The sequence below is a fragment of the Manis pentadactyla genome, chromosome 2, assembly GCF_030020395.1.
Source record: "Manis pentadactyla isolate mManPen7 chromosome 2, mManPen7.hap1, whole genome shotgun sequence".
NCBI lineage: Eukaryota > Metazoa > Chordata > Mammalia > Pholidota > Manidae > Manis > Manis pentadactyla.
Window position 1 is genome coordinate 114,094,879 of NC_080020.1, and position 23,091 is coordinate 114,117,969.

General features: G+C 39.9%; 1 protein-coding gene across 4 annotated transcripts in view; it reads left to right on the top strand.

The window, feature by feature from the left end:
* PRLR (prolactin receptor) overlaps window positions 1-23,091 on the top strand; it is a 133,505-nt gene that overhangs the window by 42,949 nt on the left and 67,465 nt on the right. The window contains exon 2 of one of the 4 annotated variants that reach the window (XM_036884902.2): window positions 17,705-17,831. The exons of the other annotated variants lie outside the window; for them this stretch is intronic. The gene's annotated coding sequence lies outside the window, so the exon portion shown is untranslated. The remainder of the gene's footprint in view (window positions 1-17,704; window positions 17,832-23,091) is intronic. 4 annotated transcript variants of the gene reach the window in all.

The following is a 23,091-nucleotide window of genomic DNA, read 5'->3' on the forward strand; positions in this document are numbered from 1 at the left end:
TACCGTAAGTTTTAATATTATAGGAGCACCTATAGATGAGAGGAGGGAAGGAGAAAAAGACATAAGAGGGCTTAGTTTCTCATCTTGATAATTGCCTGATAATTTGCACTCGGAGGGCTTGTTTGGAGCCTCAGAACCATTTATTCCAACTTTGGTCCTTTGGATTTACTAAGCTGGCAGCTGATGAATACAAGGGAAGAAAGACCCTGGATATCCCTCTCAGGAGAGATTCTTCAGCTCTTGAGAGTCTGCTTGCTCACCAGCCCTGTCCAAGGGACATAGGTCACTGCAGAAACAGCAGTCTCCTGCTGGTGAGCAAAGTGTTTTCCAGTCCTGGGAGTTACACCACTTTGTTTCTATGCAAAATAAGGTGGCTCTGTCCTAAAGCTAAATGACCAATTGCGTGTGATGGGATGAACTTATTTTTCATGCTCCCAATAAATGCAATAATAAGAGCACAGACAACTCTGGGTGGTCTCTTTGGAAACTGGATGGTGCCAAGAAACAGGTCCTTTAAATTGTTTCCTTTCTCCTAGGACTGCCTATAAAACCAACAGTATTAAAAAAATGCTGAGAACTATTATGCTTCATTGATGTGCCCCAGGGCATGATTTAGTACTTGTGTAATATGCACTAATCATCCACTAATGATGCCTGTCTCCGAGGACTCTTCCAACTAGTTTATTCATACATATCCTCAAATTTTGAATGGGGATGAAAGACAGCTAGAATCAAGTGTGAGATGGAAGTTGTTTCTCCTGATTGCCTTAGCCTTTATTATTTCTTTGTCTTTCTTTTTTATGACATGATCCATAAAAATCTATCTGCATGGAAATGTATCCAGTATAGAATACTATATAAGTTAAATTACAGAGGGAAAAACATTTCTGGTGACGATAACTTGAAGAGGCACTGTTTGGCCCACTAATTATGAGACTTGGATTCAGGCAGAATCAGGGTCTCAGTTTCTTTAGGTCAACAAGTACATGTTGTTCTTTATTTGACCCAGAACATAAATAGGTGGTAGTTAAAGTCAGCAGAAGTTTCTTCACAAAGGTTTCATTTGCCTGGAAGTTTCTACATACTGAACTGTAACTATTGCCCACAAAACCCCTTGGCATGAGATCGTGGTTCTCCCAGGTGGAAACTATGTCATCAAAAAACTCAGTGTGTGATGGTTGAACACAGGTCAGATGTAGTGTGACAGCCTCAAAGTCCTCCCTCAACCACATGTGATAACTTGTCAACTCTACCTAACAAGAGTCAAAGGCCTTAAAACAGCTACTGGACTCCATGGAAGAAATCAGAAAGAAGCACCTCGAGAAACATTCAAATGCGTGTGGACAATGGAAGAGAGCAACACCAACACTTGGACTTTCTGTTTGCATGCACAGAGCTGGAGTAGTTACTGTGGGTCTCCATCCCTCCTAAAAGTCTTTCTGCTGAAGAGGTCTTTGGAATCTATTCCCCTTAACTATAAAGAAAAAAGAATTCACTGGTTTGAAGTATTTTAGCCTCCACTTTATTCCTTCCTTCACAAAGATTGCACTTAGCTATAAATGAGTTCTAATGTCATGAGACTTGGGCACTGCAAATTGGTATTATTAAATTTATTAAGAGAAGAGAAGAGCTCTTTTAGGAGAATAACACAGTCTGAGTAGCATCTCTCACTTAACAGACATCTGCCTAGAAATGTTTCTGAGCTTAATGGTTACATTAAATAATTCAAAATTAATATAAGTATGCTGCTCCTCTCCTTCACAGCCTTACTAAAATTAAAGGGGGCCACATCATTCTTCTCTGTTATTTCACCAACTGGGAGGTATGACTCCCCTTCTATTTGATTAACTGATAGCTAGACTCCAATGCCTGATCAATTAATGTACAACAATGCCAGGATTATTAAGCTTGACTTTGATAAATTTTAGCCCCTAATGAGCTCACCCTTGGTTAAGTAAATAGAATAACCAGTAGAATTCCAATATAAAAATGTTGGCAGAGCTTAGCTGATAGTTAGACATTCAAATACATATCCCAGTAAAAATATATTAGGACAAGTTTTCCTTCCTATAGAATCTCACTAGGACAAAGGACATACTAACCAATCTCATATTTTAAATACCTACTATATGCCACTGCTCCTAAAAACACTTTTTTAGTCATGAATTGAGGAGGTAGGAGATACATACCTTCATTTTTAAAAATTAAATAACTGCAGAATGTTATGCAATGAATGTGAAAATGAGGAGCCTAGAGCAGTGCTAGCTGATCTGTGTGACCCACGCAGGCACACGTAGGCACTCCTTAAGCACTTACGTTGATAGTTCTTCATCTGCTCATTTGCATGTCATTGTCTCACCATGCTGTACTGGAAGCTTCATGAGGGCAGGGCCCATATCTCAGCTATTACCATCTGCCTTATTTGCCTGGCCTATAAATAGCCATCAGTAAAAGATTATAGCATGGATGAAGCTACCTAGAGAGAAAGTATTGAAGAATGGGCAAACTTTTAAATGGACATGGATGTTTTATGGTAGGATGAGCAGATGAGCCAAGACAGGAAGCAAGGATTAGCATGGCAAATATATCTTTTCATGTTCTCAGCAAATATGTGCAGATTCTTCACCATGTACTAGACTCTGTGTGGGCAGGATGGGTACAAAGGTGAGGAAACATTACTATGGGCAGAGAAGAGATTTTGAGGCCGGCCAGGTTGGTGGAAGGTAGGAGGGTGCTGGCTGGGTTAGTGAGATGGTCAGGATCGGTGATCTATGAGGAGGTGAGCTGTGAGGAATTGAGTTCACTAGGTGTGAAGAGCCTTGAGACCTTTTTCCTGAGGACAGAGACAGCCAGCAAAGGAATATAAATTAGGGAAGGTTAAAAAGACATTGGCAATGTCCCAGAAGTTTCCATGACATCCATGAAGAGATGGTTCATCACTGATGAAAACTTAAGCCAAGTCGCACACACTTTAGGAGCTGCTGTCTCAAAACTGTCCATGAGATAGATGTTCACATAGGCAGAATGTCCAGGGCTCCAGAATATTTTCACTTTTATTGTTTAATGTTTACTTAATCAGTATATTATTGTGTTTTGTAATTTTTTCATAAATATACCTTCTTTCTTTAAATATGATAGTTCTAAACATTTTTGGCACATTGTTAAAATGTGGCTTTAATATAGTCATAGACAAAATCTTTTCTGGCAGACTACACTTCATTTCATAATATAATTCAATGGGATAATGGGACTTAGGTATACTAAATTCATCATAGAGAAACCTTTGCTAGAGTTCATCTGCTCCATTACATATGTGTCAAGCCAGACAATTTAAAAACTAACACCAGAAAGAAACCACCCCTACCCTATAGTTTTACCTATGGAACATATAGTAATCATTTTGCATAGCAGCCAGATTTTAACTGTGTATTCACATTGCAATCTAGTTCCTTCACAGTCCACGTAACTATCTTCAGGGCCCCATGAATAATGCAAACTACAGCTAATGGCACAGATATGTACTCTTGATATGAGGTGTTTATGATAATAAGGACCAAGCATATTTGGCTTCTCAGGGCAAGTGGCAACACAAAGACCAGAATGTAGAAATGTTCTTTATTATTCTTCCTGAAGGCCTAGTTTGCAATTGAGCAGCAAAAATCTGGACTCAAAAAGTTAAACTTGGAATATAAAGAAAAATAACTCATTAGAAAATAGGCAAAGGATTGAAAAAGCATTTCTCCAAGAAAAGATATCCGAAGGGCCAATAAGCACATGCACAGATGCTGAGCATCATTACTCACTACAGAAATACAAATCAAAACCATAGTGAGCTACCCTTCGCATGAACTAAGATGACTGTTATTAAAACGACAGTCAATAACAAGTGCTGGTGAGGGGGTGAAGAAATTGAGAACCATCATACACTGCTGATGGATATAGCAAATGCTGTAGTCGGGTAGTCACTTCAGAAAACAGTTTGACAGTCCTAAAAATGTTAAACATTAAATTACCATATGACCCAACAACTCCAATACTAAGTGTATACCCACCCCAAATGGAAAACAGACACTCAAACCAATACTTGTGCATGAGTGTTCCTAGCAGCACTATTCACACTTCCCAAAAGGAGGACACAGCCCAAGTGTCCCTCGACAAGTAAACAGGTAAACAAAATGTGATAATCCATGTGATGGGATGTTATCCAGCCACAGGAAGGAATGAAGTGGTGATAATATTATGATGTAACAAACTTCAAAAACAGTATAGGAAGTGAAAGAAGCCAATCACAAAAGTCCATGTATTTGATGATTCCATTTATATAAAATGTCCAAAATAGGTAAACTCATAGAGACAAAAAGTAGATTCATGGTTGCCAGGGTCTGGGAATGAAGAAACAGGAAATGTATGTTCATTTTACGGGGTTTCTTTTGGTGATGATAAAGATGTTCTGCAGTTGATTCTGTTGACAGAAACTCAAACCTTGGGAACATACCCAAAAAGCCACTGAATTTTACCCTGTGAAAGCATGAAGTTTATGGCATGTGAATTATTTCTTAATTTAAAAACTAAAAAAGGAAGGTAAAAAAAGATTAAATTTGGAATTATTGATGTTTTTTTGATATGCTATAAAATTAGTCCTTGGTTTTGGGGACAGCCTTGAAAAAATTGTAATTGGAAGACATTATAAGCAAAGAGAGGGTTGCATCAAAGAAGACTGGGAGAGAATTAGATAACAACAAGAAACAGTGAACAGAGACTGAGTTAAAGTTTATGAAAATAATCAGGCAGGTGTATAGGGAGCCGTGTCTGTGATTGTGATGTATGTATACCTGTAGTACATACATGTAGACATATATATTATACCTTATGTATTATAATAATATATATTATACATGTATATCATTATATATTATAATATATAAAGATATACATACATACTCACATGGCAGAAATTCTTAAAGAATATACTACCAAATGATAATAATAATTGTCTCTGTTTAGTGGGATTCCAAGGTGATTTGCTTCTCAAGGCGAGTTCCTTTTGCTTCTCAGGATTTTTCTACTTTGTGTGCAATGATCATATAATAGTTGAAGAAAAGCAAGTGTGGAAGATGTTCTTTGAGAAAGAGTGTTCTCTGATCAGATGAAGAAAATAGGGGAGTTTTCAAAGTCTTACTAACAAATAATGTCCTGCTTGAGAAGACTTGTGTTTGTGTTGGGAGAGAAGGTGGACTCACTTGCAGAAAAGATCGTCCTGGCCCAACTTCTGAAATGCTAATGCTTAGAATACAATTTCTTAGAAACTGAAGGCAAAGCATACAAAAGGCCTTTTCCCCTTGCTTAACAGCTTGCTCTCAGACTGAGGCATCCACACATACACTGTACATAAGTCACTAGCTACTCCACCTATCACAGATCAACCAGTCTATCTATCATCTTTAATCAGGATATGTCTACAAGGCAACTGACACCTGAAAGTAATGAAAATTCACTTGCTAAGTCACAAAATACAATAACTGCTAAGACTACACCATGTGCCAGGTTCTGCACTTGAGCTGAGCATACATCATTGAGTGAGTCAGACCCCTTCTTGTCTTTCTGAGCTTGCAACCAGTCAGGCAGGAGCCAGGAAGGAGCTAGTCCAGGTAGGACAAGTCCCACAGGCTTGGTGGTGCTCAGGGTGGGGTTCTCACCCTCAATTTCCAGACTGAAGCTGGAGGGCAGAGACAATGGCTCTGTCCTGGAAGAGTTTCCAAGACGAAAGTAAAGGTGGCTGGTCCCAAAACAGGTCATGGAAACAAGGTCCTGGTCAGAAACAAGCCAGCAGCCTAGACATGGAGCCCAAGCAGAGTGGCTTGGATGTGGGGTGGAGGAAAGGAGTTCACTAGAAAACTAGGTGGAAGAAAAGGAGTGGCGAGGGATGGGGCAGGATGGCAACATCTCTGCATGCGTCCCTGGCATCAGGCTCAATAAGGCTCACAGCAGCTTTGTTTGCAAGAGAAGAATGTGGGAAGCAGCTACCCGTCAACAGGAATGAACAAGTTAATTGGAGGGTTTTCAAATAATCAAACTTTGAGCATAGAAAATTAATAAACCAGGGTGGCATTGGTGAACAAAAAATGAAGAACAACAAAAACGACCCTTCAATAATTTCTTTCTTTCACAATTTGCTGAAGCATCACTTGAAGTGTCTTTCAATGGAGTATGACATGTCTCCTGAAGGGAAAATAGACAGAGAAGTTTCCGTGGCCAAAAATAAAAGAGAAAGTGGGAAGAATTTAACTTTTGGATGGAAGGTCACTCTTGCCAGAGGCCTTTGAGAAGGGCAAGGTTCTGCATTTTGTTCCTCAACTTTTTTATACAAAGGCCCACGGACCTCAGGCCAGTCTTGCCACCTGAGCTCCTACATGATTCTGCCAAATCCCTTAGAATTGAGCTGCGCAGTGCCCAGCATCAGTTTCTTTTTCATCAGAACGACTGCCTAGGGAACAGGATCCTGGCTGAGAAAGTGAAAAAGCAGACAATGAATGGATCCTGTGCCCCAAATAATAACTCCGTTTTCTCTGCCTGCCATCCCACCATGAAAGGTTTCCTGCATGGTAAGAGGCTCTCATAGAAAATGGGCTTACCCCCAAAAAGTACTGAATTTTATCAGCCAACAGCTGCGTGAATGTCCCTGGAGAGCAAGGTCTTGATAAATTAAGCTGCAGATGGAATGGGGTTATGGGAGAAGAGTAGTAGAAGGTTAGAAGAAGGACAAATGGGGCAAGAAGTGTGTGGCAAAGGGTGGGAGTGAGACATGCTTCACTGACCAGACGCGCTTTCTCAAGGCTCATTTTTCTGGAGACTGTCTCACAAACAATTGTAATGAAAAACAAAGCCACACAAACCAAAAACATAAACACAAAAAACAAGAAATATGAAACCCCACACCGTATGAGAAACTTTCTTCTGATTGACAAGGTTAAAGCAAAAATGAATTTATTACATTTATTGAACCAGCACTCATTTCTGCTTAAATAAAAATACTAACATTTTCCTTGTGATAAATCAAGGCCCACCTATGCCCCTAGAAGAGACGGTCCACCCGGCAGGAAAACCAGACACCGTGTCTCCACTGCTGTTGCTGGGTGGTCACAGGATCCGTGCGGTGTGAGGAGTGGAACCCCACACTGCTCCTGGAACAGTGGGAGGACTGGAGTCGTCCCATGGCGCAAGGTCCCTCCAGGAATCCGGATGATTTGAGAAGGCTTGATAATGAAACTTGTTACCGAGGTGTAAGTAGAGTACTCATCGCCGCCAGAGAATCCGGCGGCAGGGCTGGCAATTGCAGGAACACCGGGTACCTCAGAGGAGGGCTGGATGGAAAGGTCCCCTGGAGGGAAGCAGTGACCTTCAGTCATCCCAAGGTGACCTCACAACAAAGCAGCAGGGGGACATATGCCCCAGTCCCACCTCCTTGTCTCCCTTGATCTCCTACCAAGGCTCCCTGTGGGCTAAATTCATCCTGGAAGTCAGAGGCCTGTAGTTGCAATCCATACAGTTCAGAGCAGGAAGCAGGGTGAGGAAGAATGCCGTGGGGAGGAGCCCAGGGGAGGCATTCAGCCCGCAGGTCTCCAAGCCCCCAGCCTCTCCGGAGGGCAGTCACTGTGGTAGAAACTCAATGTGCGCTGTGTCCCCCTTTGAGCATTTAAGACGCTTCCGAAGTGAAGAGCCTAGAGTCTGGCGGGGCACGCACACACTCTGGAACTCTGTGGCTCATGCTATTACCTCCCCATCAGTTTAGCCATTTTGGGAGCTTGCCCCTCAAAGCAGCCCCAGCCCCTCAGGCTGAACAACCTGATTGCTGTGGTTGGGGAAAATGAAATTAGTTTGCTTTCAGTATTGACATAACTTATTGAATACATAATACCGCTTTGCTCTGGTTTAAGAAGCCCTACCATTTCAGAACACTCAGATGAGATTATTTGTATCGCACATAAAAAGTATTTACTGTTTAAAAAGTAAGATTTTTTTAAAGATACCTGTTAGAGTGAGTGGAACTAAGGACTTATTTAGAAACCTTGGTGGTCGGTCTCTAAGGAAGACATTTTAAGGGTTTAAACTCAAGCAGGTCCCAGACCCTCATCCTACAACCCAAGCTGAGGTGGATGCAGCTTCACAGACATACTTTAAATCTGTTAAAATGCTTCTTGTTCCAGTTGACAAATATCTAATGCCCAGGCCCCCAAGTTTCCCCACTGCTGCTCCAGCTGTCTTAGCCCCTTCTTGCCTCCTCCCTTCTTGCACCCTGAGCCCATTATCCAGTGGTAAAGGGATCCCCCCCACCCCCCCACTTCTACCTGGCACAGCCAAGTGCCTATGTTCTGAGTGGTCAGTGCCTAGGATGGACTGGTTGCTAAAGAGTTTGAGCATCACTCCTGTTCATAAAGGAATTACTTGGAGAGACATTCCCCACCTGTGGAAAGAAAAAATAAGGCCACTCTTCTAGGAGCCGCCAGCTCACACCTTGCCTTCAGTGTCTCCCTTTGCAGACACCACCTCATGTGTCTGCAGGGCTCGCCATGCTGAGTAACACCTTTCTGTCCTGTGACTGGCCAGTGAAAGTTTCTGTGAATTTCTCTGGAATTCATTTGGAATACCTCTCTGAGGAGAGATGTTGCAATTTTCAGATTGTTATGTAGGCCAGTGTTGCTGTTATTATTTAATCTTTGATTCCCTGATGTGGCTTTTTTATTTGACATCTTAGAGTTTTCTGCTACATTAATCATGGTAGGATTTTTCCAGAGTGGTTTTTATACCATCTCAGGAATTATTATTCATCACCTATTCTGTCACTCACCACATTCTGTGGGTAAAAATGAGATTTCGTTTTAAGAAAAAACATAAGGGAAAAACAAGGAAACAAGGAAACAAACAGAAAAAGAGGAAACTAAAGCCCCTGTCAGCACTGGTGAGCAATTCCCCTCTCCCACTGAGTTGTAAACCATCACAAGAGCAAGGGCTGTGTCCATTTGCTCAATGTGTTTTTCCTAAGCCTATAGCAGTGCCTGGCACTTAGCCAACACATGCATATTTATCTAATTAATTGATTAAATAAATTAGGCTCAGACCCTAGTTCTGGTGCTAACCCTGTACTTTCAGTAGCTGTTTTAAATCTTGAGGTCAGTTCTTCTACTTTAGCATTTATAGACTAAGGTTTTTTTTTTATCTTTTATTTCTGATTTAAACAAACAATCCAATACTACCAAATAAAATAATGGGAATACCTGTCCTCTGTCCCTGACTGCCCACCTGCCTAAGTCTAGGCCTCATAGTAGCCCCTGTCACTTAATGCCTGTGATGAACTTCTAGGGAATGATAGAAATATATTCTAACCAGCATGGATCAGTTATTTTCCGCAGATTCAAATCTTGCAATTAAAATCCACAGCAGACACACTGCTGCTTACATGTGCATCACAGAGCGTCTATCCTATTATTTTAATGTGGATAATTTCTTTAATGACAAATTGTGGAATCACAATTATGTGTTCTTAACAAGCCTCTTGACTGAGCCAAAACTTACATTTTTACAAACCTCCAAGGAGCAGCATTCCTTAATGAAATTCTCTAACACCAAGCCATAGGAAATTTAGTGGCAGCATGTATAAGAAATACTCTTCCCAACACAGAGACCAAACCTCATATCAAAACAGTAGGCAGCACACAGGAAGCTCATGCTATGGATGGATTCAGAGATGCCACAGGCTGCTCACATTTATAAGTGTTAAATGCAGACTATGTAAGTAAAACAACCACCACTAGAGATTGTAGTGTGGAGAAGTGGAGAGCATTCCACACCACCTGATGGTTTGGGTTATTAGTGAATATTAAGTGATGTCTAAGAGCTGTGTGATAATTCAGGAAATCCAGGGTAAGAAACAAGGTGGAAGGTGATTCTAGTGGGTGATAGTAAATGAATAATTGATTAGAGCTCTTCCACAGTATTTCCTCATAAGGATCACTGCTAAAGTTGTGGCGGTGCCCATACAACCTTCCAAGAATGCAGAGGTCAGACAAGATGTACTGTTGAAGCCACTGGGGAATGTGCGATGTGGCTCCTTGGCAGCTAAGTGCTTGGCAAGGATCCATTTCACACTATCATGGATTCATGTCTTCAATTCTAATTTACATCATTAGGACACCCACTGTTCCAAAGGCATTTTCTTGAGATTTCCTGGACCATTTTCAGGAACCAAAAGCTGGTATGCAGAAATTAATATTTTCATGTTGACCCAACTAGTACACCCAGACACTTAAAAGCATGAAATGTATTTTTGCCTTAGTGATAAACTAATAAAGAAGGCCTTGAATGTCTAATAAAATAAGATGTTATGTGCACAAAGATTATGGATAATAGAGCTAAATGGTCAGGTGGAAACTGATACACTATCAATCTACATCTGCAAGCATCTACATCCTGCTTTGGGTCATTCAGTGCCCTGTTCTTGCTAGAAGAAAAGCCTATAGAAAACTTATCATTAACCAAACTAATATGGAACTGATTAGCTACAATGCTACTGCAGAAAACTGGCCCAATTAAGAGGCCTTGAATCAACTATTGATTTACAAATGCCCACTAGAATTTGTTTCTTAGTCATCAATTAATGAAGGGTTCTCAGTTAAGCCCTTAAGAAAAAGAACTTGTTCTGCCCCTGTAATCATCAAAAGTTTCATAAAGATCCTGCTTCTCAGGATTTGAGGTGTGGAATCCTTATTCACTGACAGCCTAATCAGGATATGGACAGAGGATGAACTGGTGGACTTGAAGTCCTATGTCAATATCAGGTTAATAAAGGGGAATGTAAACTGGAACTTGCAGCATCATTTTGTCAAATCTACAATATGTGCAAGTCATGATGTAGCCACACCACAAGTAAGACATGACTGTCAGTACCTCATTCTGCCACATTTGTCTTCCACAGAGGATAACCATTGCTTAGCCTTTTCATTGCTTCTCTTGGAATGAAATATTTCCATTATGATTCAGTTCAAAACATTTTCTGATTTCCACTGTGATTTCTTCCTAAACATAGTTTTATTAAAAATATATTGCTTAATTTACAAACGTTTGGGAATTTTTGAGTTACCTATCTGATATTGATTACCTAATTTAATTCTCCTGTGGTCAGGCAGCATATTCTGTATGCATTTCAAGCATCCCTTGAAATTTGCTGAAATTTGGTTTTGGCATATTATATGGTCCATTTTAGTGAATATTCTGTGGGCAATTGAAAAGGACATGAATTCTACAGTTGTTGGCTACAGTGTTCTACAAATGTCAACTAAGTCAAGTTTTTTAATCATGTGATATAAACCATCTATATCTTGCTGATTTTTATGTGCATGTTTAATCCAACATAAGAATAACATATTAACATCTTCTATGATTACATCTTTATCCTTTGTTCCTTTTATTTCTGGAAGTTTTGCCTTATATATTTTGAGGCTATGTAATTACATGAGTATAGACTTTCATTTTCCTGTTGAATGGACTCATATCATGAAATGTCACTCTATATGTAATACTGACAATAAAGTTTACTTTATCTGATATTAGGTATAGGTACACCAATTTCTTTGGATTAGTGTTTTCATGGTATATCTTTTTCCATACCTTTATTTTCAACCTTTCTATGTCCTCATCTTTTGTTCCATCTATTTTTTATTCCTTTTTAAATCCTCTCTTACCTTTTAAAGGTTTTCGATTAGTGATAACTTTTTTAAATTATTCCATTTGTTCTCTTTATTACCTTGTTATTAATGTATCTGTTACAATTCCTATAGCTGCTACTCAAGGATTATAGCATGCATCTTTTGCTTATGACAGTACCTTAAGTTTGTACTTTTATCCCTTCCTAGATAATGCAAGTAGCTTGCAACAACTTAATGTCATTTACAACTCCTTCAACTTTTTATATTATTGTTATGCATTTTGATTCTACATATATCATTAAAACCAAAGGGCATTATTATTGTCATTGTTCCTGTTTTAAATAGTCAATATTATTTAGATTTACCCAATACTTGCCCCTTCTGGTGATATTTATTCCTTCCTACATTACCATGCTTCCATTTGTGTTCATGCTCTTTCTGCCTATAGAACTCTTAGTATTTCTTTTAGCTTAGAGCTTCTGGCTATGTGTTTTCTCAGTTTTAGTTTGGGCTCACTTCTGTATGGCTCCTTTTCAAGGAATTCTTAGGCTATTGCCTTTCAAGACTCAGTCACCTTGGCAACCTCTAGCCTACTGAAACTGCCTCAAATCCCAGGACATTTTATTTTATTCCATTTATTTCCTGCTCCAAATATTGGTAAATGCCTCAAGTAGAAAAGAGGAGATGCCAATACGAGAATCATTACAACACATTTCCCTTCTCTCTGGGATCTTGGAGCCCTCTGGTTAACTCTAGTGCCTTTAAAGAATATATAGAAGTAGATACAGATATATAAAACATATATATGCTAAATATATATACAATTATATTGTAAATATAATTGTATATATATTAAAAAATCCAAACTTCTAGACCCTATCTGCTTCCCCAATCCTATAAGTCTTCTCTTGCTGCCGTATACTATAGCCATGCTGGCCTCTTGAATATGTCAAGCAATCCAGGTGCTTTTACAGTTCAGAGTTTTTTGTGCTTGCTGTTCCCTCTGCCTAGAACACTTTTCATCTGGCTCTTAAGCAGTTCCTATGTATCAGCGTGCATAGTTCATACTCAGAGAGCCCTTCCCTGACCACCCATTAGTAAACTGACCTTGGCCTTATTGGTCCTCATGACACCACATTTACTTTCTCCTTGGAACTGACCATTGCCCATAACTGTTGTTATCAGCCAGTTTACTTGTATCTTGTCTGTGTCCTCCACTGGAGCATAAGCCCCACAAATCAGTGAACTGGCTGTGTAAGTTTCCATTCTGTGGTTTACATGTTCTCTAAGAAGTAATCATGTACTTAGTAAACCCACTGACCAAGGAAATTTGGATAGTAATTCATATCCATTTTGGAGAATTATTACAAGGCAAAAATGTCCTAGCTCCAGCTTAGAATGGCTCAAAATTTGTATCTAGCTTCATCTCAAACCTAAGCTTCAATAATCAGAACTTCCAGCCAGATAGTTGCACCATATGAATTGCCAGAGCCTCCTGACAAGTGGTAAAGCAGAGTATCTCCATTTACCTGGGTTGCATTTGAGCAGTGACCAAGTCTGTCTATTCATCACAGTGTCCCAAGTACAATGCTTCTACATAGTAAGCAATCAGTAAATATTTAACGCACACATGAATGAATGAATGGATGGATGAACTCCTCAGGAACTTATCAGAAAGAGGAACTTGAAGTTTAAAAAGTTAGGGAACTAGCACTTGATGAGCATTAAGAAATTAACAGAAACTTTCTTTGATAATATAATGAAAATTGACTCAATTTATATGTAATATTTCAGGAATACATAGGCTTCATGTAGTCAAATAGATCCCCAGATAGCATATACCATGTCTCTGACCTGGTGCCTTGCAAATTTCACTCTGATAGTGCCAGCCTTGAATAGAACTAAAAGGAGACACAGGTCTCACTCCTTCAGGGCACGTTCATGTTTATATAAGCCCTTTTTTATGTGTTTTAAATGCGCAGTTCACTTCATCATTATCTCATATCCTGGCTCTTCCATAGGAAGTGGTATTTATCTGTATACATTGAGTCTCAGCGTTCAGGCAAAACAATCCCACATCATTCTGGCAGACTTGTCAGAAGTCTCAGGGCTTTGCTATCTTCTGTGTGTAAGGGATGGGGGTAGGGGGCAGCGCAAATAAGACCAAGGGACGACTTCCATTTGCAGAGGAAAGTCTGATCCACTGAGACCCACTGGCAGAAAATAAAGGCATGTTCCCTCTGGGTGGCCTTTGGAATATATCAGGGCACTCTCTTCACAGTCGTGTGACAATAATTCTCAAAAATGGTTAATCATTTCAATTATGAGCTATCAAAATGGAGATGGGGTAGAGGAAACTACCTAGTGAACTCAGAGTCTAAGCTTATGGAGAGGTAGAATCTGAATCCAGTCCCACCAGCTGGGTACTGCTCATCTACCTTTCTCCGTCTGGGATATGAAACTGCTACACCAGCTCACCTCTGACTCTCTTTGATTTGAGAAGCACTGTATTCTGAAACTGCAGTCCTAAGCAACAGTCTCCCTGAAGGTTTGTATATTTGATTACATACTTAGTATTCTCACAGAGTTTCAGCAGATAGGAATGCAGTGAAATTCATTTTTATGCTACTTTTTATTTCTGTTTATTTTGAATGGAAAAATCCTGCATACACTCAAAACATGGATTCGAAATCAAAAAACGCACCCTAGAAGCCAGCAAGCTCCTTTGATTAAAAACAAGGTTGGGTCCAGTGAATCTGGGCCACTTGAGCTGTGTGGTTTGTTTTTGAAGCTAATCTTCAATTAACATCTTTTGTGAACTATCAGAAAGGTAAAATGAGATTGAAGCTTACAAAATAGCTATGCTAAGATGGATACATTTTATCTGGTGTCACCCTGAAATTGTAACCAGAACTGCTTTGTCAGACACTAACAAGCCTTCATTACTGGGAAGGATAAAAATTTGGCAGGGCTTGTGATAAATGGTAGAATTAAATGTCCACAATTTTTCTTTATGCACAAGACTCACTTGGGTAAGTGATAACTCTTTACTGGGATTGTGTGTTGCACCCACAGAAGAACATTATTAGGTGCAAAATCCTCAGCAGCTTAAGATTTTTAAAGTCTTGGAAAGTTGGCTTTAAAAAATATCACCTGGCAAACATCAAGCTTTCCCTTTCTCACAGGACTTCTGGAACAAAACTAGGGTCAACAGTATTTTAAGGCTCCCAAGGAAAAGAATCTATTGCTTACAAAACAATCCTCTGTGCAAATCTGATTTTTCAAACATGGATCTGGGTGGCCAACTGTGCTGGCTCTGCCCAGATCTTCATTAGCTGAGTCAAGAAGACAGTCATTTATTCAGATAATCCCAAATCAACACCATCTTTTTCCATCAGAAAAGATGCTTGCCTGATGAAGCGAGGAGCATTACTGATCAGACAGGATTAATGCATCTTCTATGATTTACACCACAATCAGATGTTTTCACAACAAAGCATTTGGCAAGCTGGATACCATTCAGCCAGGTCCTTTGATTTTCTAGTTCACTTTGCGTTGTAAATATGGCCACAGTTTTGAAAGTAAAGGCATGTGGATAGAGTTGTGATTTCAAGGGTCAGAAAGCCTTTCAAGGATGTGGTTCTGTACTGTTTTGTAGAATGATAATCCTGCAGAGGTCCCTTCTCTAGTACCAATCTATGGTCATGGTGAAGGGGTATCCCAGCCACACAGCCATCCCTTTGCGACCAGCACCAGGCCTTTGTAACATCAAATAATTGTAGAGATGCAATCAACTATATAATAAAGAACAAAAGGAGGGAAGCAAGAGCCTACAGGCTTTAAATCACTATCTAGGGTTACACCGGTAGCTGGGCATGAAGCCAGAATGAGAAATTTGGTTGCTCGTTCATTGTGCCATTATGCATCTCTGGGGTGGCACGGCACAGCAATATGTAATCATTGCCTTGGAAGAAAGATACAGAGTAGGGGTTAGCAAACTATCTTTATAATGGCCAGATAGTACATATTTTTGGCTTTGCAGGGCATATGATCTGTCACATCTACTCAACTCTACCATTGTGGCCTAAAAGCAGTGACAATAGGGTTCAAAATAGCCAAAGAAAAACCAGTGAATCACTGAAGAAGCAATTAGTAAAAATTTACTGTGCACACACCAAAAGACAGTTTGCAAACCAAACTAGGAACACTTAGACCAGAACATGGAATGAGGCTCCCAGGTATAATGTTATAAAGCAGCTTATATGGAGAGAAAGCAGTGACTGGTTATTCATCACAGTGATTGGTTACAGTATTACAATTTTCATTGGTTACCTCCTATCAACCTTGGGAAACCATTCAAGTTTTGTTTATCATTTCCAGAGGCTCAAGCAAGAAATGATCCCAGTCAAGTAAGCCTTGCAAAATAAGTGAAATTAAGCTGTTTTCTTAACTAACTAAACTGTTTTTTTTTTCTGTTTGGGGAATTTTCAAAGTTGCCCTGTATTTGTTTTTAAGTTTAAGTGCAGCCACAGGCAGTGTGTAATGACATAAGTGTGGCTATGTTCCAATTAAACTTTATTAATGAGCACTGAATTCCACTCAGTTTTCACATGTTACAAAATATGACTGCATTTTGAATTTTTTTCAAGTATTTAAAAATATGCAATGCATTCTTAGCTCACAGTGGGCTGGATTTGGCCCAGGGCAGTAGTTTGCCTGCCTCTGTTGTACAGTAGTGTTTCTCAGCCCATGAGAGAATTGATTCTATAACCTGGGTAATGCCCATTCTCTCTGGCTCCATTCCACACCCGAGAACCTCAACCTTCATGTACTTTTTTTCTGCAGTTGCTCTTACGTTTCACTGTAAAATTAAGTCACTTTTACATTTATCTCTGAAGTGCCTAACTTAATAAAACTCATCCCAGGTATGACAAAAGTCACAGGGCCCATTTAGAAAAGGACCAAGGGGAAGAATTCCTTCTGACAAACAGAGAGACCCAGCCGCAAATGCCAGTTATATTTTCAGTGATGGTTGGTGGCTTGGATTGTACTTAATAACACAAGGCAAAAGAGAGTATAAATATTGCTTGTTAACATGGCTTTAGTGGAAAATACAGAAAATACCCAAAACTCCTTTTGCTAAGATCACTGACTATAGAGAGTCCCCAACTTATGATATAGTTCAGCCTACAATTTTTCAACTTTATGATGGTGCAAAAGTGACACATATTCAGTAGAAACCATACATGGAGTTTTGAGTTTGGGTCTTTTCCTGGGCTAGTAATAAGCAGGGCAAATACCCTCTCATGATGCTGAGCAGCAGCAGAGAGTGGCAGCTTCCAGTCAGCCACGTGATCATGAGGGTCAACAACCAACACATTTACATCCATTCTGTATCCATGCAGTCATTCTGCGCTCCACTTTCAGTGCAGTATTCAATAGATTACACAAGATATTCACCACTTTATTATAAAATAGGTTTCATAGGTGTTAGATGATTTCGCCCAACTGTAGGATAAAGTGTTCTGAGCATGTTTCAGGTAGGCTAGATTGAGCTATGATGTTCCGTAGGTTAGGCGTATTGAATGCATTTTCAACTTCTTGTTTTCTATTTATGATGGATTATCAAGACATAACCCCATTGTAAATCAAGGAAGACCTGTACATGTTTACAATGAAAAGAAATACTTGGGTTTGCATATAAATAACTGCCTCAAGGAACTTGCCACATTCCTTGGGTCGGTTGGAGCTCTGGTTGCCCATTCCTTGGACAGGCTTGGTTTGTTTGTTCACTTAACATAACAGTCAAGCATTCCCTTGAAATTCAAGGACTTTCTTTCCTGCTGACACTGTTTATTTGTATCGGTAGGGTGGATGGCCCTCTGGTAACACTCTCCAGTTTTTTCTGAGTTGAGAATAAGCAGATTCAGGTCTGTGGTTTTTTTCTGACTTGGGTGATGGCAGTAGCAAAATACTTTTTGCTTTTTTTCCTTTATTGACTGAAGTGCCTTCAGAAGAAAAGAGTGGGATATGAAAGTCTCCTGGAATCCAAGAGAAGGCTGGAGGATGCTAAAGCAGTTAGTTGCTACAGTAGTGACTTGGCTGCAGCCACCTGAGAATGAAGAGCTACAGGTGAGCACTAGAATGTAATCCAGATCCTACCATGGGGTACAGTGAGGTACATGAGGACCGTTACTCATATTGTTCTTGCAATACTGTCAGACGTGCTACCTCACTAGAATCACTGGTATTGCTACAAGTTGACTGTTATAATATTTATAATTATCAAGACATTTTGATTGCAAGTGATCGAACCCACCTCAAACTTGACTCAAACAAAAATTCATATATTTAAAAAATAAATATCATTAGCTCAAAAGTCTGAAAAAAACTATGGGTTGATCTTCAGATATAATGTCATCCAGTATTCAAACAGCAAACATCAACTCTCCTTCCCTTTCTTTCGCTAATCTCTGCTTTCATCTGTGTTGGCTTCTTGACAAGCTTTCTCCACGTGGGAGGAAATATGGGCTCCAGACTTTCCCAACTCATGGGGTCCTTGCAGCTCATGGGAAAGAGTTTCTCCCCCAACATCTATTTATATCTCTGTGAAAAGATCCCAATTGTCCCTGCTTGAGTCATATGATCACCCTTGGATCACCTAAGTCCAGAAAAATGAAGTACTCTGACTGGCTAGTGTGGGCCAGGTGTTCACCTGTTTGGTTTTACTAGAATCATGTGGAATGAGCAGGAGGAAGAGCTACAAATGAAAAAATGTGGGACAAACACAGAACTAAAAGCTGCATACTATCATAGAAATTGTTTGTATTAGTAAGAATGTGGTCTCCACTAGCAATAAGCACATCAGAAGCCACCTGGTGAACCATCAGTTGTCTCTAGATATCTCTTGATTCTTTCGCAGTCTCTGGGTTTCCTTTCACTGGGTTATGAGCTGGAAGAAGAACCCAAGGAAAAGAACCTATCTTGCTCTCAATCCTTTCATGGTCTATTCAAGAACACCACACATACCAGTACTTGCTGTAGACTCTGATATTTGCTCAAGATGCTGGTGACCCACTCTTATTTGGGTCAAAAACAGCAGGGACAAGAGTTCTGCTGCTATTGTGAGGATTTAGCACAAAGACTTATGCCAGTATTAACATCACTGCCATATGGAGCCCTGTCCTAATTCTGACAAAAGGACCATCATTTTCAGCACAACCTGAATACCAACGTGTGAAGCTAGCATGTATCGGGCTTACAGAGGGAGTCTAATACCATGGCAAGAACAAGCAAGAATGTGATGAATTTATAATTAATGCTTAATGGAAAACTAATCAGTAGATTCCTCAGCTAGGAAAGAGGTATTAGACAGAACACGCATAAAAAAGCATTCCCAAGGTACTGTTTCAAGACTGCCAAAACTCATCCAAAGCAATGTTAAAATATAAAGGTAGATTGCTTTTCAAGAAGAGAAATTACAATCTCTAGGAAAAAGGAAAATAAAGTCATGAAGATTCCACTCCTTTGATTCTTCCCTCACCTTCTTCAGGCTTTCTAGTGGTTTTGAAGTGATAAGACTGTGTGTGCTCAGAGTAGAACCTGAGGGTTTTGGACCCTCAAACTCCCATGAGCAAAATGAGTGGTGGCCATCAGTCCTGTCCAGTGTGGTCATGCTCTGATACTGTGCCCACCTGCCTGACCTGCATTCTGGGTTTACATCAGATGTGTCATAAGCAACCCCTAAGAGCCACCATGCTCTGCTCTGTTAAGAGAGGTGGGCAAGTCCCCTTCTGGATGAAACATCTCATCAACCAGAAAGTAGTTAGGCTGGATATGATGGCATCTGCTCTCTTGAAGTGTTTATGGGTCCCCCAAAAACTCCATGCCTTGCATAGGAAGCCAAGAAGATAGTGTGCTGAAACAAATTTGGACAGCCACTGGATTGCACCTCAACCCTGTTAAAAGTGTGTATTTCAGGTCTCAGATCTTGCCCTCAGCTCAACTACATAAACTTCCATTCACAGAAGGATGAAAGAATTAATGTTTTTGACATTTGGAGGAAAACTGAGTCTAAGCCAACTTAGATAACATCTCCTTTACACCAAAAGCTCAGTCAATGTATCATTGTTCCTGAGTAACTGTTGAACTTTTTTTCCATGTTAAGTCTGTCTAGAAATATTGTGAATGTGGTGACTACATTTTATTTTAGGTTTCTGTTCAGCCAGATAACAGAGCAAGCTCTCAATACATATTTGTAGAATGAATGAATGAATGCTATTCGTGGAACTCAGACAGGGAAGTGAAGTTTTAAAAAATTGTGGGGAAGGTTGGTAGTGCTATATAGTAAAATAAACAAATCTGGCATGGAAGGACTTGACAGTTTATGAAATAAAATAAGATCTCCTTTGTATCCAAAGAAGGTTTATGATTCCCAAAGTTTAGTTTAAAGGGCTGTTACTCAAAAGGAAAGCTTTAAAGGGCAGTCTACAGAAAGGAAGCAGCCTGGTGTTGATGTGTCTATCCAGAGAAAGGATCCTCAGGCAGGACAGTTCTGGAATATGAAGTTGGCTTTGAATTAGAAGCTAGACTAGGGATGCAATGAGATGTTCTGGGAGAAAGAGAACAGTCACAGGGCTTGAGGAAACTTTGGTGAGAAGCAGCTCCATCTAGGTATCTATAATTCTTCCAATATCTCACCCCAAAGTCTACATGGTACTTTAAGAATGAAGTGTTCATAGTCCTAACCAAATAGAAAGTTATGAATAAACCTAATATTGGACAACAGCCAGTGAAGTCTTGTTTTACCCCCAATTTCTGCCTCTGTTCCAAAGTGCAGTCCATTTTATGGACCACTAATGGTCCATTATGGGGGGATCTGCCCCCATTCTGAATCACTGTGTAAGTCTTGAACACATCTGACTACTAGAAAATATTTATTCTCCTTCCAAATATTTTCAATACAAACACCACATTTATATGAATTTCACCAACCAGTATACAATGTATTACCATCCCTACCTATGCAGACTAAATGAAGCAAGTAAATAAATTCCAATTACAAAAAGAAAAAACTTTACCATTCTTCAAGTTCTCTAGTCAGTTCAGTGTTCTCTTGAATTTAAAGGGACAACCAGCCAGGCAAATGCAGTAGAAATCCTTGCATCATAAATTTCCTAATCTACTATTTGGATCTTTGCCTATTTAAAGGCAATATAATAGAAAGAATGTGGGCCTTGGAGGCAGAAAGATTTGTAATCAAATTCTAGCTCTCGTACTTCAAAGCTGTGTGACCTTAAGGATGTTATTTAACCCTCAGAGACTACATGGTAAAATGGAAATAATAATAATGGGTTTATTATAATAGGCTAATTGGGTTAGTTAGATTTAAATGGCATAACACATGTAAAATAGTAGGCGCTCTTTAGATGTTAGTCATTGACCTTTCATTCATTTGACAAATATTTATTCAATGTCTACCATGTGCTAGGAGCTATTCTTGGTGCTAGGGAAATAGTGGTGAACAAAACAGAACATAACTCCTGCCCTCAATGGAGCTTACATTCTCTGGGTAGGAGACAAATAAATAGCATGACAGATGGTGATAAGTGCTAAGGAAATAAATAAAAAGAAGGGAGGGGAGTGATGGAGCATCCATGGAAAGGGGAGCAATTACAGAGTGGTCACAGGAGGCCAGGCATGTCTCTAATATTTGCAGGGCTTGGGGGGAAAATACTGCATGTTACATGTCTAAATTGTCAATGACATATAATAAATTGTAAATCAATTATGGACCATCCTCCTACCTTGACAGGAAACCTTCAGTACATCTTGGAAGGCCATCCTCAAATTTGGAGTTCTCAGAACCTTCAAGAGTTCTGCACTAAAATGTGAAGGGTTCTGCCACTAGCCAGTGTCCTTACCCATTTCCACTTATACTCTTCCCACCTCCAGTGAGGGCTTCAAAAATATGCATGGTGGACACTCTTGTTCACAAGTCCAATTTCCTGTTCACATGCCCCTAAACAGTTTCTTCTTGGTCTTCCTCTCAGGTTGAGTGTGTGCCTACTAGCAGCACTGACTTAGAAATGGGTTCAGGGCCACTGGGACAAGGAACTGTGGGCACTCAAAATGTTCTCTGGAAGTGGGGAGAGGGGACTGGGCACCTCTGTGTGAGCATGTCACCTTAACCCTGCATACTCCTTGCCCCACTGGGGAGTGACGAATGAGAGCAAGCCCTCAAATGTAGGAGAGCCAGGAAAGTTGACCTTCTTGCCTGGGTCAAAGAGCAGAACTGGTGAAGAACTCACTCACATGGTAATTTTAAGCAAATACCCAAAGGAGTTGAAAGAGCAACCCTTTGGGGATCTTTGAGAAAAGAGTGTTGTAGACAGCTGAAGTAGCAAATGCGAAAGCCGTGGAGTAGGAACATGCTTGTTATGTCCCAGAAGCATCAGGGATACCAGAGTGACTAGAGTGGCACAAGAGATGGGTGGTGAATAGCAGAAGGTAATTTCAGAGACTTGCCTGGAAGGCAGATCCTGAAATCTTGTAGGTCATTATAATAACATTGATTTTTACTTTGAACAAGATGAGAACCCTTGGCATGTTTTGAACAGAGAAATGACAGGATCTCTCTTATGTTTTAAAAGCACCATACTGGCCTGGCATTGGAAACAGACTGCAAGAGGCAAGGAGAAAGGCAGAGAGTCAGCCAGGAGGTTACTGCAATCATTCAAGTGGTTGCTTACACCAAGATGGTGACAGTGAATAAAGTGGGAAGAGGTTGCACTTTTTAAAGGCAGAGTCAGCAGGATTTGCCAATGGATTGGATGTGGAGTTAAGAAAGGGAGAGAAGAGCCAAGTATAACTCCAAGGCTTCTTAACTTGAGCAACTGGGGAGATGTAGTCAACATTTTTATTTAATTTGCTTTTTAGGGTCAAACATAATTATAAACTGTATTACTAGTGGCAGTCAAAAAAAGCATCTGGTTGAAGTATAATAAAAGCAAACATTTGTAAATGAGAAGGGAGATGAGCTTATATTGTTCTGCCTATGCAAACAACGTCTAAAACTGTGTACATGTGTGTATTTCTCAGTACACTACCATTCACAGATGAAAAGAGCTATTTGAAAAATCATGAATTACCTTTTGTTCAAACTTCATTTTACTAATGAGTTAGAAGCATCCTTGTAAATTATTGTGCCTTTAATCAAATGGTCAGCACGGAGAATTACTGTGGAATGAAGAATAAGCCCTTGGTCCTGGCGTCAGGTCCTCGGAATGACCCATGTTGGCTTTGCGATCTCCAGCAAGTCCTTTAATCCTTTCAAACTTCAGTTCCCACATCTTAAAAATGAGGATGATAGTTGCCTATTTCATAATGAAAC